This window comes from Bombina bombina, chromosome 6 (genome assembly GCF_027579735.1).
Source record: "Bombina bombina isolate aBomBom1 chromosome 6, aBomBom1.pri, whole genome shotgun sequence".
NCBI classification, from domain to species: domain Eukaryota; kingdom Metazoa; phylum Chordata; class Amphibia; order Anura; family Bombinatoridae; genus Bombina; species Bombina bombina.
The window spans coordinates 524,187,151-524,207,304 of record NC_069504.1 but is presented as its reverse complement, the minus strand read 5'-3'; the positions used below and the strand labels follow the sequence as shown (position 1 = coordinate 524,207,304).

The following is a 20,154-nucleotide window of genomic DNA, read 5'->3' as shown; positions in this document are numbered from 1 at the left end:
GGACTATTGCGCTTTAAGTGGTGAGACTCTGTCACAGACGAGGATTCTCAGGCCCAAAGCAACCATTCAAACCTTCATTTGTATTTAATTTGCTTTCATTAATCCAAGTGTATAGATAGACATAAATACAGGGTGTGTGTGTATATATAATACAATATTAATTGTGAGGTGGGGTGGAAGTCTTGGTGAGTTCCGACACTTTTTTTATGTAGGACCTTGACCCTTGTCACTTATATGCGAATGGTGGGTAAGGATTTTAAGGGACTGCACTAACAAAAGGGAACAGAGATGTTGACAGAACCTAACCAAGGATGAAAGACAAACATTAGTGGGCTTGAGAGAATAATCACCAAGTTGTTATCATGGAGGTGGACAAAGTGGTGCCCTGGGTACTACAAAACTATGAGGATTATAGAAAAAGAGATTCTGCTCCCAATTATTGGATACAGTTACATACAAGAAATTAAATGTAGATCCCCCAGCTAAAGAATTTAAAAATAAATTGATGTACAGGAATTGATCAAGCAATGTCAAGTATCTAAAAAATTGGGAGAATAATCTGATGGTGGATTTCCCTATAGTGCCGGGGTGTATACACCATGCCAAAAGGGCACAAAAATCAGACTCCTGGCAGGACCATTTGTGTCTGCTAGGGGCTCAATCCTGCAGCCCTCTAGCTACGTTTGTGGACAGTCTTCCTGCAACCTATGTGGAGAAATAGCCCATCTTTTCTATTGGACTGAATACAACTCATTTAATTATTGAAAGGAATGGCATGTATTTGAAACCGGTGACATCTTAGTAACCCTTGATGTCACGAAGTTTGTATACCATAATTCAACACAGAAAGGAGGTGTGTGCTATTAAGGAGCATTTGTCAAAATATCCCTATATTGGTCCCCTCTTCTGAAGTGATATTGGAATTATTACAGTTCTGTATGAAGTACAATTACTTTAAATTTGAAATGGATCACTAGCTGCAGATCTCTGGTTACAGCGATGGGGTCCAATGTGTATGCCAATCTGTACATGGCAACATTTGAAGAAAATGGAACTCCACTGTTTGAAAGACCCAAGAGTGAAACTATTTAGGAGGTACATTGATGAAATCTTTATCCATTTGGGGTGGCACTGAAGAGGAGTTGGGAGGTTTGGATTAATATCTAGAATTTGGAAACAAAACAACCTAAAATTTAAATTGACACATAGGACTTCCTTGATTTATGAGTGAAGGTTTACAGACAACTCTTTATCAAAAGACCACTGACTGAAATTTCAATTTTGATGTCACGACCTGTCATCCCCCAAACCTCAAGAAAGCATTACCTAAGTCACAATTTAAAAAGAATAGTATGAAACAACACAAGTCCACAGAACAAACAGAAACAACTGGATTATATGTACTCAAAGTTTTAGGAGCGCTGTTATGGTAAATCGTATCTACAGGGAGCTTTTGAAGCGTGCCAAGGGGTGTCAAAGGAGCAAGCTCTGTTAAAGAAAGAGAAAACTGGAGAGTTGGAGAGATGGTATTCTCTACAGAGTTCACATATGATATAAGTGGAATTTCCAAAGATCATGAAAGAACATTGGGACATTTTTGGAATCTGACAGTACCCTTCCCTTTAAAGAGTTTGATGCTCCAATGATGTGGGTATGGGGTGTCAAAGGAACAAGCTCTGTTAAAGAAGAGGAAACTGGAGAGTTTGGGAGAGATTGGTATTCTCTACAGAGTTCACATATGCTAAAGTGGAATTTCCCAAAGATCATGAAAGAACATTGGGACATTTGGAATCTGACAGTACCCTTTTCTTTAAAGAGTTTGATGCTCCAATGATTGGGTATAGAAGGGGCTGTTCCATCAAGGACATGCTGTTAATACCTGATTATCGACACTGCTATGTACAAAAAACTTGGCTTGGGACTAATAGGAGCGGGTGCTATCGATGTAGTGGGTGTACAACTTGTGGGGGATTAGCCCAAAGTAAATTTTTTGTACACCCATGGAGGAAGAAAAAATATGAAATTAAATATATGGTAATGTGTACAACTAAATAAATTGTGTATGTGCTATTTTGTCCTTGTGGAATGTTCTATATAGGAAAGACCCAGGATGACTTGAGGACAAGAATAGATAACCACCGGTTTGCTATCCGGGCAGCCCTAGGGGAGGTGATAGGGGTAAGATACTTCTTCAAAGAGAAAGTAAGTGGATATACATACCTCTTAGACACTCTAGCACCAAAAGGTCTAAAAACTAAATTAGAGATTGCAGTGCAAGTATATAGGACATGCTCAATATGTTTCAGCTTAGAGTTTTGAGTAATTGTTAGCTATACACAGTGCATGGTTTGTACGATATGTCCACAATTGAATTTTTATAATAACATCTGATGTATTAACAGGTTAGAAAGAAAGTGGACATACATTTTAGATTCCCTAGTACCAATAGGTCTAAATACCAAAGTAAGGTTGCACTTTTTATAATGTTACAGGATATGATAAAAAGTTTTTATTGCAGGAACATATAGGTAACAATTAGCCATAAAATTTATATGCTATACAGGATGTGCCCACATTTGACTTACTGGGAATAATATGTGATGAATGAACATGTTGTTTTGTTTCAACTATGTTTTTTATTTTTGCTTTTTACAGTTACGAACATCCGTGACAACCATTGGCACATGCTTAGTTTGCGTGAGCAGGACGCCGCAGTAATGTTAGTCAGAGGGGCAGATCTGTTAACACGGGTGAGGGGATTGTACATAAGCGTGGTAAGTTATGTTTTATTCTTGATGTGTCTGAGGGCGGGGGGCAACAGCGAAAACGTTAACACAATAAAGAAGTTTATTGGTTATTACCGCAGAGGCGTTCCTGTGTATGGATTGCGTATATACATACTATATATCTTTAGACATGTGTAGTATGTATCTAATGTTAAGTCCTTTCACGCTTTTTTGCTAACAACTGAGACCATCCTATCGCTGAGCCTTTTATAACTTTTGTGTGCAATATAGTTTTTTAATAATTTTTATTAGATGGTGTTATTATGAGTGTAACTGTACTTTGTAATGTATTTTGCTGGGTTTTGTTTACACTTTTATGTTTTGTGGAAACAGTTAACCAGAGGTCTGAAGTCGCAGTCATCATTCTAGTGTATATCGCGATAGTGCTCACCGTGATCACATTTACTTTCAACTCGTAACATGAGCGGTAAAGCCCGAGGAGTGCAAACCTTTGCTATAGACCCCTTATCGCTTGGGTGCAAACATTTGCACCTACACTCGTAATCTGGCCCAATAATAGTCTGTTAATGTCACAGGTAGACTTCATGTTTCCTTTTCCTCCCTTTATATAGCCAATACGGATGGTGCTCTTCAGTTTTCCAATAAGAAATCACAGAAAAGGAAAAGCAAGAAGATGTTATAAAGACAAACATATGATATTTGCTTTCATATCTTTCTATTCTTTTAATGATTCCATTGCTATTTATATAGTAAAAGACACAAAATCAAATGATACAACAATTTTAATACACTCTTTTGTGTGCTTTGTTTGTAAGCTTGTTGAGGGGTGCATTTCCATAAAAACAAACTATTCACTAGCGGCCAACAGACAAATACATACAAACCAGTAATGCTCAGACGAAGCTTAGTGAGTGGGTTTATATATAAAAGGCCTAACAACACTGTAAGAAAATGTATCCTAAAAACCTTTCTCCATCAGGTGGTCTGCAAATGTGTAAGGGCCCCAAAAGCACAGTAATACTATAACAAAAAATAATTAAAAAAAAATTAATTTCCCGATTCAAACAGAGCATGCAATTTTTAAATAACTTTTTGAATTTATTTCTATTATCTAATTTGTTTCATTCTCTGTTGTATCCTTTGTTGAAAAGTATACTTAGACAGGCTCAGAAAGATGTTGATTGGTGGCTATATAAATATGCCTCTTCTATTGGCGTTCAGCTAGATCCCAGTAGTGCATTACTGCTCCTTCAAAAAATTAAACCAAGAGAATTAAGCAAATTAGACAATAGAAGTAAAATAAAAGTTGTTTAAAATTGTATGTTCTATATGAAGCATGGAAAGAAACAAGTGGGTTTTATGTCCCTTTAATTACACAATACGCAGCTCTCAGAGACCTAGATTAGAGTTTTGTGTTATGGTGCGGTACGGGTATACCGCTGAAAAATTGGCCATTGCGCATGGTAATGGCCTGTAACACATATTAGGAGTCGAGGCGGTATAGCTATGACCTCAAGCATTTTAGCCTGTAATGCAACGTCCATTCCGCACTCATAAATGAACATTTGAGTGCGGGGATTTTCCATAGCGCCGTATTACAGGTTGTGTGGTCCGGCTAAATGCTTGCGTGACAGCCTTTACAACACGATCCATTCCGCCATCTGAGACCAAGTAGTTATGGATTTTGCGAAACAAAAATGTTGCACAAAACTCATAACTAAATGTTACAAAGTACAATAACACCCATTAAGACTAACCTATTAATCCATAAACCGCCAGCCTCCCCGCATCGCAAATACTATATTAAACCTATTAACCCCAATCTACGGCCCACCCACATCGTGACTATTAAATAAAACTATTAACCTCTAATCCGCCGCCCACTCACATCGCCAACAATAAATAAATCTAGTAACCCCTATCCGCCGCTCCCCGAATCACAGACACTAAATACAATTATTAACCCCTAATCTGCCGCCCCGTCACTTAAGAAACCTATTAACCCCTAAACTGCCAGGCCCCCCACATCGAACTAATAAACTAAACATATTAACCCCTTAACTGCCGCCCCCACTAAATTAAACTATTAACCCCTAAACCTAAATACCCCCTAACTATAAATTAAAAGTTTACAATATAACTATATTTAAATAAATAAAATTTACCTGTGAAATAAAAAAACTTACTAACATCAAACTATAAATGTAACCTAACATTACTATTCTAATAAAATTAAAAAAACTACCAATTAAAAAAGACCTAAATTACAAATCTATTATTTAAAAAAATAATAAACACTAAATTACAAAAAATAATAAACGAAATTATCAAAAATAAAAACAATTACACCTAATCTAATAACTCTATAAAAATAAAAAGCCCCCCAAAATAACCTAAAAATAAACTACCAATAGCACTTAAAAGGACCTTTTGCAGGGCCATTGCCCCTAAGTTAAACAGCTCTTTTACCTAGAAAAAAAATGCAAAGTCCCCCCCAACAGTAAAAACCCCCCACCCAACCAACCCCCCAAAATAAAAAACCTAAGTTTAAAAAAAACCCTAAGCTGCCCATTGCCCTCAAAGTGGCATTTGTATGGACAGTTAGCTCTTTTACAAGCCCAAAGCCCTAATCTTATATAAAAACACCCCCCCAAAAAAAACACTAACCCCAGAATATCTACTCACGGTTCCTGAAATCCGACATCCATCCCCATTCCGGGAAGCGAGAAGTCTTCATCAAGACGGCGAGAAGTCTTTATTTGATTGAGGGTTCAGTTTGTAAGTAGTTACCCTTAGGGGGCTCATACACAGCATTGATGATTTTCTAAGACTCCATTTTTGCCTTTTTGATATCATTTTAATACTTATTTTACTGTATTGCATTGTATCTATGTTATTGATTTTATCTATGTGTAAATTTTTAATATGTTGCACTGAATATTTTATAGGGGTTCTATTGTGTTTTAGTGTACTATTTGTTAGCGCTTCCTCTGTCCCTTGGTCTGTTTTATATATATATATATTATAATATATATATATATATATATATATATATATATATTCACAAAGTTTGGTTAAGCACCCCTTACAAACAGAGTTTAAATCTTTGGGAGTGCAGCCAATAAGACCAGAGTTTATTTATCAGATGCTAGTAGGCTACCAGCTGGAATCCACATAAAATACTGGGACAACCCTGTAGGGTGACTGGGCACAGGGGGTAAACGGGGTCACACGATGTCTACCATTCACCCCACCAGGGGGTTAACACGGGGTTCACACAATGTCTACCATTCTCCCCACCAGGTATATGTGTCACAACTCCCCTCATCTGCCAGTAACATAAAAATCAATCTTTGACTCCCTTTGGTTGACAGTAAACACCTGTAAACAGTAGTGATTTGACTTTCTTGACTGCCAGGAGCACACAGGTTATTTATTTAACCCTCATGGACTGTCAATAACACAATAAGACAGTGGGATTTTTACACAGTGTGGCTGTTAATAACACTAAAGAGCAGTATAAGTGCAGTGGGCAAACATTTGTAATGTATAAAGGCATAGAAAGCTTTTTACATTTACCTCACACTCAGGGGACTTTAAACAAATATTGCTATTATTTTTGTGCATTTCTTTTCAGGCAACTTGCTAAATACCGAAGTGTCAAACAGGGCCAGATGGAATACAAACACATAAGCTTCCCAAATAATCTCCTAATCATATTATGTCAATAGCAATGTAAAGTAAATATCTGCTTGAGTTATTTATATACTGTACATGCTGTATATTAAGGTTACCTAGTTAGATTTTTTTATTTTTTGGGGTTATTTTAGTTAATTCAGTCTGCACTACTGTATAGTTATACTCATAATAACACCATCTCATAAAAATTATTTTAAAAAAATATTGCACGCAAAAGTTATAAGGGCATAAACATATGATGTCTCAGGTGTTAGAAAAAAGGCAGACAAAGGGCTTTAACATAGACATACATTCATATATATGTCTAATGATGTTTACATTCAAATCATAATACCAGTGCAACACAACGCTGTGCAAAAAACCTTACTTCTAGCGCAATTAACACTCGAGCAGGAGTGATAATTAGCGCTCCACTTGCAATCTGGCCCTTTATCATTTACACACATTTTTGGAACATATTCACTTATATATCATTTGGGACAATCCTTTTTAATCCTTGTATTTTTTCTTCTTATGTGGCCACTTTTTTATATGCAGATATATTATTGTATATTTTATATTTGTGTTATATTATTTTTGTAAGATTAAAAAAATATTTTTTATCTATATGATTAAGTCTTGCACACATTTTAGCCCCTTTCAACATTGAAATACTGAAGTGTCCTGTAGGTATCTATAGATGGCAGAAGGTTGATGCCTTATATAAGAAGAAGATAAAAAGCCACTGGTAGAGGCTGGATATACATTTCAAATGGCTGCAGGCAGAGGCTGGACACACAGATAAAATGGGAGGGGGCATAGCCTGAACATACAGTTCAGAAGGCACTAGGCAGAGGCCAGATACAGAGGTGAAATGGCTGCAGAAAGAGAGATACAGAGGTGAAATGGCTGCAGCCAGAGGCTAGACACACAGTTAAAATGGGAGGGGGCATAGCCTGAGCATACAGTTCAGAAGGCAGCAGGCAGAGGCTAGATACAGAGGTGAAATGGCTGCAGAAAGAGAGATACAGAGGTGAAATGGCTGAAGAAAGAGAGATACAGTGGTGAAATGGCTGCAGAAAGAGAGATACAGTGGTGAAATGGCTGCAGAAAGAGAGATACAGAGGTCAAATGGCTGCAGAAAGAGAGATACAGAGGTGAAATGGCTGCAGGCAGAGGCTATACACACAGTTAAAATGGGAGGGGGCATAGCCTGAGCATACAGTTCAGAAGGCAGCAGGCAGAGGCTAGATACAGAGGTCAAATGGTTGCAGAAAGAGAGATACAGAGGTGAAATGGCTGCAGGCAGAGGCTAGAAACACAGTTAAAATGGGAGGGGGCATAGCCTGAGCATACAGTTCAGAAGGCAGCAGGCAGAGGCTAGATACAGAGGTCAAATGGTTGCAGAAAGAGAGATACAGAGGTGAAATGGCTGCAGGCAGAGGCTAGACACACAATTCAAATGGCAGTATACAGAAGCTGAAAAACTAATTTAAATAGAAGCAGGCAGAGGCTGGACAATGTTTAAAAAGTATCAGGCTCAGGCTTGACACGTGGTTCAGACATACACAAGTAAGGACACACACACATGCAGGCAGCAATGCATACACAAGCACACAAAGGTAATGATGCACATACAAATACACACAGAGGGAAACACAAACCCTTGCAGATAACATGCACTTGTACACACACACACACACACACACACACAATTGGATAGGCACACACATGCAGGACAGGTACACACACAGAAATATTTATGAATATTTGACCCAAGAGGCCACCTTTGCTATGATTTGTTGCTCTTTATTAGTTGGATTTGTAACACAATAAATTATGCCCTGAATACAGAGGTATATGTAGAACAATATCCAATTTGCTATAATTTTTTCCTGTAATAAAAACCTGCTAAAAGAGTCCAAAGTTTGTGTATATATTCCTAGTTTGTCATGCAAAAACTTGCTATATATATATAAGAAAACTGAGATTCACTACTTAAGACCCACGAGTGGTCTCCTATTATTAGGGTGACCATTGTGCCGCTTTTAAAAAGGGACACATATGAAAAATACCTATGTCAGGGCTGTTAAAAGAAATGTATAGAACCCTGACATATGTATTTTTCATATTTGTCCCTTTTTAAAGCGGCGATATGGTCACCCTACCTAATATCCATAGCTGCCTTCTGTAGCTTTGCGTTTGGTATAGTACTAGGAGGTCCAAAAGCGGCCTCATGTGTCATCTAGAGGTCATATAGTTTGACAGGCAAGCATTATGTTTACTAATACTACTGAAAATTGGCATGTTAAACATGATGTGTCTATCTTGTTTAGCTTAGATTGGCTGTATGTCTGGAAACAATTTCTCTGTATAGTCTTTACTGACATATATTTGTTGAATGCCTTAAAAAGAATCTCAATATTTAAAAAAATAAATAAACAAATAAATAAAAAATGATCCTGTAATACCCAAGCTCTCATAGCCAAATACATTGTAACCAAAGAAAATAGCTTTTTTATTGTATAATATAACAAAAATTAGCATAATAAAAGAGCTCACAGTTTGAGAAACAAGGAAATAAAAAGTAATAATCAGTACAACTATATCACAGTCTGTCTCATATGCTCAATGGGTATGTAACGTAGTTACAAAATTCTGTTTTTGTTTGGCTGTCTGTCATCAACCCTTTGCAACTCAATTTAGCAGTGAAGAATTATGACTGACATCATATGCAGATTACCACATTCAGTCTATCACAGGGCTTGACCCAAGTACAGAAGTAGTAAACCCAGCAGCATCAAGTCAAAGTTTTGTCAGATATTCAACGCCAAAATTGTTAAATTATAACTATACCTCAATAAAAGATTGAATTAAAAAGTAATTGGGCCAGCACCCTCCATTATTATACATTAACATCTATTATAGAAAATAATAAGGGACATGAACTCTGTTAGCATATACGATTAAAACAAATACAGCTTTGGTTACCCTATTTTAAGGCATTCATCAGAGGTAGAACATCCACAATGGCCTGTAATGCACAAAATTGCAAATATAATAATTTAAAGAGGACCTAAGTACTTACAAGAAAACCTAGCATCATACCTCACCTTCAACTATGTCAAAAGTAACACATACTCAGCTTTCCAAGGCATTCTTAGTAATGTTATATTGCAAGAATAATATAATGTTCTGACTTTAGATAGCACAAGTCTAAATGAGCATATAGCGGCCATGATGACACCAAAGACAATATTGATATTAAAAAAAAGCATGGTTTCCAAATTATTAAACAATGAAAGGGATAAGGCTTGAAACAATGGGAGCTTGAAGGGCCGTGTTTCTGGCGAGTCTTCAGACTCGCCAGAAACACCAGTTATGAAGCAGCGGTTATAACTGCTCTGCTCTGATGAGGCGGACAGGAATCGCCGGAAATCAACCCGATCGAGTACGCGAGTCAGCATGGGGCGGCGTTGCACCAGCAGCTCTTTTGAGCTGCTGGTGCAATGTTAAATGCGGAGAGCGTATCGCTCTCCGCATTCAGCGAGGTCTTGCGGACCTGATCCGACAGTGCGGATCAGGTCCGCAAGACCTTTGATAAATAGGCCCCAATGAATCCCAAAATGGAACATATTGCTTTAGCATAAGTTTGATCTTATAGATTGCTGCCACAAAACTGAACTTGAATTAAGATTGTATGCAGCTTCTAATTCCAAAGTATTATTTGATATATGGTTCCCAATTCCCCCAAAACCTTTATCAAAATAAATTAACCATTTTTACACATGCACATACTAACCACATTCCTTCTTGTGTGGTGCACCTACCTCAGTAGGAAAAACAGCTGCAACTGCTGCCTTTTGTAAGTCAGGACAGAAGGCCAGAGGCAGTCAGCTCACCTGGAACCCCTGCTGCTTGATGGGCATTCTGCATCTGTTTATTCTATCACTATAGGACATCAGCAGTGAGGATGAGGCAATGGCAGCTCCTACACACTGCATGACCACCCTGATTGCACCCACCTCCACCCTCCTCTCCATGTTGAAGCCAACGTGCTGTAAAATATTACAGCCTACACATGGGTAATACATTTTTAAGTACATTTGTACACTTTTCAAAATAAACAATATCAAGAATGCAGCCTACTCCTATATCTAACACTCCCACTAACATTTTCTATACAAAGCTAATAGTTTTTTCAAACTATTTAACCAGTGTGTTAAACTCTTCTTGTAAAATTACACCTAGCACCAGAATGTTTAAACTCTTCTTGTAAAAAAATACCTAGCACCAGAATGTCAATCCTTCATAGAAAAAATGTACCTGTATAACAAACTTCTAATGTTCAGCAGCATTCCCAGTTCAGCTCCAGTCAAATAAAGGGTAGAAGTTGAGGACCTGTAAAGGAGTCCTTAGTGAAGAAAAAGATAAGGTAAATAACCATAGAGAAAGACTAAAAAGCCTATGACTACACACTTTAAAGATGTACATTTTCATAGTTGATTTAATCATAATAAATCACATACACATATAAATATGTCATAGTGCATAACAGTCAATATGTTCTTCTGTAGCTGTAATCAATAATCACAGAATACCAAGACATAGCTTAACTCCTTGTGAAAAATGGACGTAGATCTACGTCATGCAGTACATAGCCCATTGTACCACATAATATAGATCTACCTCCACAATGCTGGGAGCCTTAGCAGTCTTGCTGTTCCTAAGATTCCAGCATCTGCCTTCATACGGTAACCAGGCTTGACTGGTGCTCCATTACCATGTGAAGGCAGATTGCCAGATCACTACAGACAGTGACAAGGTCTGTGTCACTGTCTGTAACTATCTCTGTTGGTACCGGTGGGAGGTATGGCAGGAAAGGCAGGAGGTGGCTGGGCAGCCAGCAGTGGAGGTAGGAGGGAGGGAGTAAGAAGGACTTTACACTACAGAACCATTTTTTGAAGGGAGAGGGAGGGACGGGACACTACACTTTAGAAAAAGTGTGGAAAAAGGGGGTGGGGCGTCCTTCCTATCTATTGTGAGGAGGGGCGACCACTACACTACAGAAAATTAAAAATTAAAAAAAAAAAAACATTTAAATCTAAGATGGCCACCACTAGTTTAAGGTGGGGAAGGTTAGACAGCTGTTTGGAAGGGATCATGGAGGTGAGGAGGTTTGAGGGAGGGATCACTACACTGCAGAAAAGAAAAAGAGCTGTAAACTGCATACTGGCAGACTGTCTGCCAGTACCTATGATGATGGAGATGAGTGTAGGTGAGGGAGGAAAAGAGCTGTTTGGGATTGATTAGGGGACCATTACCAACTAACTAATTAACCCCCTTCACTGATGCAATTTCAGTACATAGCCCATCATATCACATCATTTTATTGAGGAAAACGAAAGTTTGTGAAAAAGTAATTGATTTTTTATATCGCATTTGGCAGCAAAATGGTTGCATGAAATATACCAAAATAGGCCTAGATCAGTACCTTTATTGTCTACTTAAATATTTATTTTTTTTGATAGGTAAATAAAAAACATAAACAAATCAAACAAGGCTTTATTCCTGTTTAAATTTAGTTACAGCGGGAGGGGGCGGAGCTAGCCATCAACATAGGCAGAGGTACTTTAATAGAGCTCCCTGTAAAAACAACTGATAAACAGCTTTTTGAGACACAAATTGGGGACCATCAGAACCAAAAATCCCTTGAGCAGTGTTTGTATCCGACCTACAGTACTGGGTTCGATTTTCAACAATTTTTAAGGGACTTTCGCTACACCCGACAGAGAGAACTGGCAAACCATCAGGAAAGCCTGGGGCTTCGGCCTACTCCGGGAACTTCAAACCTCAGAAAGAGATTGGTATTTTGCCAGAAACGGATGCAGTATAGGCGCCCAGCCATACACGACCTTAAGGAGAGACTTTGAGTCGGCAGGACAGCCCCACAACATCGGACACAGCCTCAGGGGAAAGAGATACAAGGAGGTGGACGACACCATCTTGCCCCAAAAAGTAAGTGCGCATCAGATAACTCACACGCACATGGGACTTCTAATCTGATCTAAACAGCGGGACCTTGCCATAAAAGCCTACACAGAGACTTTGGACACAATAATATAAGCCTAGATTTTATTAAGGGCTGATCTATAACCCCTAGAAACACTAGAAGGGTAAAGGTGGATGAAACAGATACTTTAAAGACCGGTGCTTTCTGACTGGAGGCCACAAAGCTTAATTGTGTGGGACACTTGGGCTGAGATTCCTCTTCTCTAAAAGGGGATTAAGGGAGATCAACTCACAATTATCTGGGAAGGCCGCAGCCCATTAAGCTGCACTACAGATCAAATAAATATTAGCTTTGAACTGACACCACCCCTGCCTGAGTTTACTCTCTTATCATTATTGCTAATCATAGGTCAGTGTCAGACTATAGCCACGTGTGAGGACAACGACCTCTATCACTCCCACCAAGAACTAATTAGCCCTTGCAGTATGAAGTCAGAGGGAAGGTAGTACAATCAGAGAGACACTTTTTGCAACGACTCTTCATCTCTCTATCTGGACCCCCGAAGACTGGGTAGACAGCCTCCAATCACACTCCCAAACCCATGAAAGATAATGTAAGAATGTAAATGAAGTAGGTGGGGAGACCATCCGGCTCACTAACTGCAATAATGTAAACTCAGATATGCTGTATGTTCTCAACTGATGCCTGAGGTTCTCTTCTTACTTAATGATATCATTCCAAACACTTTGAGAGAGTGCTGGGTTTCGCTACACTCATACTACTATATGTATCGCCAGACACTGACACCAGAACAAACCTAACTGCAGTACCTAGCTGAGATTTGGCGATCCTACTGATGATCTCATAGACGCCATAAATACAATAAAGAAAATTTCTTATAGATTAAAACATGGCCTCTAGGAGAACAGTAAAGGGGGACAAGTCATTGAAGTCTACAAATATGTCCACTTTTTTCAAGCCCTCCCGATCTGGCAAGACTCCCAAGGAAGCAGAGATAGGGGAAGATTCAGAAGGAGAATCCTCACAACTACCAGATGACAACACTCCCCTAACAAAGGCAGATCTGCGCACGCTTGTCTCTAAAAAAAGACATTGTGGATAATTTTGAAAAGCTATGGGAAAAGATCAACTCAATCCACACGTCTGTCACAAGTAGCTTATCAGAGATTAAATCAGATCTTACTGACATGGGAGGAAGAATCGAGACCCTGGAAGACCAACAGGACTCCATTGTGGGCAATATAGACAAAATATCACAAACGTTCTCCTCACAACAACTACTTCTAGTGGAGTTCCATGACAAGCTGGAGGATCTCGAAAATAGAAGTAGGAGAAATAACATCAGATTAAAGGGAGTCCCAGAAGAAATAACTAACAAAGATCTACCAGCATACTTGTCCCAACTCTTTAGTCAGATCACATGGACTCCGGCAGATTATGTCTTCCATGTAGAAAGAGCTCACAGAGCCTTAAAAGCGAAACCGAAGAATGGGCTCCCCCCTAGGAATGTAGTAATCAGAATGACCTTTTATCCGGATAAAGAGAAAATACTACAGGCTTCCAGGAAAAACCCTACCTTCAAGTTTCAGGGAAACATAATTCAGTTCTATCAGGACTTAAGCCTACGGACCCTGAAACGCAGAAGTGCCTTACGACCCCTCACCCTGCTTCTCTGGAAACAACAGATACAGTACAAATGGGGATTCCCTTTTGCACTCATCATAACCAAAGACTCTAAAACGATAATAATCAAAGAGCAAGAGGACATCCCTGAAGTCTGTAAGGCCTTGAACCTGGAAACACCATTGTTACCATCTCCAGATCCTCTCTTTACTAACAGTTCCACACTAAACCAATCCAGACATCAAACATCATGGCAGAAAATCAATCATAAAAGGCGAAAGACTCAGGAATCCCGAGAAAGTGAAACCTAACCTAGTAGAAAAAAGGAGAGAATGGCAATGAGAATCCTTTTTACTCAGAAGACGGGCCCTGGTGACCCTCTCTGAGGTGCTGAGATGAATGAAGAATCAGAGAGACCACAAGCCTGACATGATCTGTAACTTTGTTGACTGTTCTGTATAATGCCTTTAGGTTGAATATTCACAACAAGGTTCTAACCGCAGGCTTGTGGCCTATCTCAACCTGTGGGCCGGAGGGGATATCCTCCCTCCCTTTATTGTGTTGAATACTAAATATTTGCTTATTGTTACAATGTTATCCCCAGATGGAATACCCCATAGTTGGGGAACTGTTATTTATTCTGTTGTTAATAATATGTTGTTTTCTTTCTAGTCTCTTCCTCCACTAGTGACAACACTGCAAAGCCCGAAAATAAAGACAATACTGCTCTGATGAGATCCCAGATCAGGGGTAGGAATCAGAACCAAAAGGTACCAGATCAAACTCCACTAACATACACAATAGTACTACTCTAAAATCCTTAAGATTACACTAATATCCCATAATGTCAGAGGGATGAACACTGATGTTAAGCGCAAGATGGCGATGTCCCAATACACCTCTCTACAGGCAAACTTACTGTTACTGCAGGACACTCATCTCCTTAAAGCCAATATTGAAAGATATTGGGCAATACACTTTACCACCCATTTTCAACCATTTCCATGCCACAGCACCCACTAAGAAAAGAGGAGTCTCTATTCTAATCCACTCCTCCATTAACTTTACCCATGAGTGCACCATAGAGGATCCAGAGGGGAGGTACCTAGTAGTTAAGGGCCGAATCTTAGATACTGAAGTCCCACTATGTAATGTCTATGCCCCTAATGAAAACCAACACACCTTTTTCCGACATATAACCCAGCTACTGACACAATGGTCACAAACCAAGATCATTTTAGCAGAAGATTTCAACATAACCATGACCCCGGTGCAACCTAAGACTAACCACATACTGACCAACAAACAGCTAAGGCATAACCGACTAATTAGATCAATTCAAGATCACCTGTCACCCCACTCTCTGATCGAAACATGGAGCACACTATACGGAGCCACCACAGATACCACGTTTTACTCAGCAGCACATAACTCATACGCAAGACTAGATTATATATTTGTTAGCCAAGTCCTCCAACCCCTAATACGGAGGTCAGATATACATGCATGTGTATGGTCGGACCACTCCATTATCTCCCTACAGATAGACGGACTGAGAGACCCATTAAGAAGTAAGACATGGACATTTCACCCCACTTATCTTAAGAACCCTCAGGTACATGAAAATACCATGCGAGCATTGGCGGAATACTGGAGAATCAACCCTGGCTCTACATTAAATCCATTAAACACCTGGGCAGCATACAAGGTGGTGCATAGGGGTTTACTTATAAAAGAAAAGGCAATACGCAATAAACAGTATAAGGACCAGTTAACACAGCTATATAGGGAAATTGAACGCCTAGAGAAACAACACAGACTGACGAAACAGAGTTCCACCTTGCATGCTTTCCACGCTAAAAGAGCCACACTGACGTCATTACTTAACTCTCAGGCATCTAGGGCTATACAAAGATTGAAATCTAGATATTTTATCTACGCCAATAAGCCAGACAAGTTCATGGCTTATAAAATTAGAGAACAATGTAGGGCCTCTGCTATTCCCTTCATCAAAACTCCCCAGGGCACCACTACCTCACACCCTCAAGAAATCGTTGATACGTTTGCCACTTACTATGGGAAGTTGTATAATGGAGACAAAGTCACTCACAACATAGCAACAGAAACCCTCACCACAGAATTCTTCACAAATTCGCCCTTACCCTCTATATCTCAGGAACATAGAGAGGCTCTTAATGCCCCAGTCTCTGCCACAGAGGTGTTGGGAGCAATTCAAGGTGTTAAACCAGGTAAAGCGGCAGGTCCAGATGGACTTCCAGGGGAATACTATAAATTATTCAGGTCTTCACTTGTCCCACATCTCACAAAATTCTGCAACCATATTATGGAGGGCAAACCTGTCCCACCGGATCTTTTATACGCTAAAATTGTGGTGACCCAAACCAGAGAGAAATCACAAACTATGTCAAAATTACCGTCCGATCTCAAGATAAATCAAGACCTAAAAATCTTTACGAAAATCTTAGCAAACCGCCTTAAAGTAATTATACCCCACCTGGTGCACCCTGACCAGGTGGGATTTATAAAAGATAGGGAGGCCCCAGACAATATTCGAAGGGTGAACAACTTAATACACTGGTTGTATGGGTCACGGACGCCTTCTCTGCTCTTGTTACTGGACGCGGAGAAGGCGTTTGACAAAATAGACTGGCGGTATATGCTTAATACCCTCGGGAGAATGGGTTTCGACAGTACATTCATAACAGCCCTACAGGCAATTTATTCCTCTCCAAATGCCCAGGTATCCTCAGCGGGCTATAGATCCAAAAGCTTTCCAATTCTGAACGGTACGAGACAGGGTTGCCCTCTGTCGCCACTTCTGTTCGCCCTATGCATTGAACCATTGGCAGCCAGAATTAGATCGCACCCAGACATAGCAGGGGTCCATGTAGCAGATTCGGAATATAAACTCGCACTTTTTGCAGATTACATTCTACTGACTATAACTAAGCCACTGATCTCGCTTCCCAATCTTTATGGGGTCCTAGACGCCTTTTCGGCTATATCAGGATATAAAATAAATATGGATAATGCGAAGCCCTATCTATAGCTATCCCCCCCCCCCCCAACTCAAAAACTCTTAGAGTCCAACTTCGAGTTTAAATGGATGAAGCATACACTCAAATACTTAGGAATACACTTACCGCCACAAACTGACCTACTCTATAAATTCAACTACATCCCTCTTTTCAAACAGATTAGATGAGACCTACTGAAGTGGAGGAGTTACAATTTCTCCTGGTTAGGGAGACTTGCAGCCGTCAAAATGACTATTTTGCCATGAATCCTTTATCTCTTTAGAACACTCCCTATTAGGGTTATTAAATCAGATATAGAGAAACTCCAAACCGAGTTGCTGTCCTTCATTAGGGGGAGCAAGTCGGCAAGAGTAGCGAAATCCATAATAAATAGACACAAAACACTAGGAGGCATGGGAGGTCCGCATTTAATGGAATATTACAGAGTGACTAGAATAGCGCAGGATAAAATGCTCCTACAGAGGTCAACATACACGCTGTGGCCTATGATGGAGGCAAAGATGGGGGGATGGAGAGCCCCAAACTCAATCTTTTGGGACAATAGAACATCTCGACCTGCTATATCCCCACTAACACCCTACACTTTAAAACTCACCCTTCACACATGGTCGAGGGTGGTGATGGGGGGAGACCTGATGCCTGGGTCCTCTTACCTCAACCCAATCCAGTATTTGGTACCGAGTGAGCTGTGGTCACAAATTGGGAAGTGGGAAAACAAGGGACTTTACAGGGTTGCTGATATACTAGATAACGGGAAACTGTTTTCCTTTACTCATCTACAAGAGAAAATAAAACCGCTAAGACTACACTGGTATACATACCTTCAACTCAGCTCTTCGGTGGGACCGTTCCTCCGAGGAATTCAGAGGGGGGCACCTACTGTTTTAGAGCTACTCTGTGGTGATTCCCAACGCACTAAACACTCTATATCCAGACTATACCTGACAATCCAATCCGGCCCACACAAGACAAAATCCTTGGTGATGCTGGCCTGGGAAAAAGACCTAAACATAACTAAAGACCTAGAAGACTGGGTATTAATATTTCAATCTGCCGATAGAGGCCTACTGAGTGTAGATTTAAAGTAAAATGTTATGAAAACACTTTTCAGGTGGTTCTTGACACTGGTGAAAACCGCACACATGCACCCACGCACCCACAGGGCAGCAAACTATCCTACCGAGGATGTGGAGAGGTTGGCTCATACCGACATATGTGGTGGGATTGCGCTGAGGTCAATGCACTCTGGAAACGTCTAGCTTCTTTTGTTAGCCAATTGATAGGAGAGGAGATTGCTCTCACGATACAGCAGGTTCTTTTACATGTCCACAACACCACATTTAACAGACACCTTAATACCTTCCTCCGAATTTTCTGCACAGTCATGAGAACATGTATTGCAAAACATTGGAAGACGGGGACCCCTACATGGGCTGAAAATCATAACAAGATGCAACACACATACAACATGTACGAACTGGCATCTGGGATCTTAACAATAGAGACACATTTCAGCAGATCTGGCACTATTGGATAGGTAGGGAAGAATCAGTCTAGGGTTTATCCTATAGGGGGCTCCTGATTGGCTTTGGACGGGCATTGCGAATTTTGATACTGAAAAGCAAACTTTATTATATATCTTTTCCCAGATGTTCCCCTCCACACACACACACTCAACTGTATGGAATCACTGGTTTCAGGTATTTACCATTGTTTGATGGGATGTGTTTTCCCATCACTCTTTTTTATATACTGCACTAATGCTGGTGATAACACATATCTGGGATTGCATCACATTTGCAGAGAACTGCTGTTAAGTTTTTGAATCATTGAGGTTTACAAGTTTTCTTTTTTTTTTTTTTTTTGAATCTGGTTCCATAATCTATGTCAAATGCAAATTTTGATGTAAAAAGTCTTTATAAACTGTGTGAAAACCTTAATAAAAATTATTTAAACATAAATTGAGTTACAGAAAATATGCTAAAAAATAACTAAAAAAAATGCTGGTATTTTGGGCAAGTTTTTCTCTCAAATTCCCTGTACTGAAGGGGTTAAAATAAATATATATCCTCATGCATCTGTGTATTCTGTAAACATTGTCATACATGCAAAGAGTAGAGAGAATCAACTTGTGTTGTTTTAAAAATATCTGTGTGTTTAGGAAAAAGCAATGATATGTTTCTCTATCGTTATTTGTATTTTATATGTAACTAAAATGCCTAACTTATCCCTATCTAGTATGATATGTAACTATATGTGGTCATATAAGGTAATTTGACAATATTTAACTATAGGTAACTTAGCAATACAAATATAAAAATGATAATCTGAAACTTAAAGGGACACTGTACCCAAAAATTTTCTTTTGTAATTCAGAAAGAACGTGCAATTTTAAGCAACTTTCTAATTTACTGCTATTATCATTTTTTCTTCGTTCTCTTGCTATCTTTATTTGAAAAAGAAGGCATCTAAGCTTGTTTTGGGTTCAGTACTCTGGACAGCACTTTTTTATTGGTGAATGAATTTATCCACCAATCAGCAAGGACAACTCAGGTTGTTCACCAAAAATGGGCCGGCATCTAAACTTACATTTTTGCATTTCAAATAAAGATACCAAGAGAATGAAGAAAATTTGATAAAAGGAGTAAATTAGAAATTTGCTTAAAATGTCATGCTCAATCTGAATTACGAAAGAAAAAATTTGAGTACAGTGTCCCTTTAAGTGAACTCAACTTATTATGGTGATAATAAATTTGCATATATTATTAAAAAATCATAAAATAATATAAAATATTATAGATAGATTGAGTTATATAATGTATATGTAAACAAAAGTGGTACTGACTTCATTACACTGGTAAGGAAGATTAATGATAAAAATTTCCTTACACCATTAGATTAATGAACAATCAGGGTATAGAAACAAGATTTTCCACTTGCTGAATATTATCTTGTAATAAGTGACAGCAATGCCTCATAGGGGGCAGGATTCAAGACTGGACAACAGTTGAAG

General features: G+C 39.1%; 1 long non-coding RNA gene across 1 annotated transcript in view; it reads left to right on the top strand.

Moving 5' to 3' along the window:
- The first annotated feature begins 2,695 nt into the window (after positions 1-2,695).
- LOC128665154 (uncharacterized) overlaps positions 2,696-20,154 on the top strand; it is a 47,956-nt gene continuing 30,497 nt past the window's right edge. The window contains exons 1-3 of the long non-coding RNA XR_008403008.1: positions 2,696-2,774; positions 10,383-10,510; positions 14,755-14,852. This is a non-coding gene — a long non-coding RNA (uncharacterized LOC128665154). The remainder of the gene's footprint in view (positions 2,775-10,382; positions 10,511-14,754; positions 14,853-20,154) is intronic.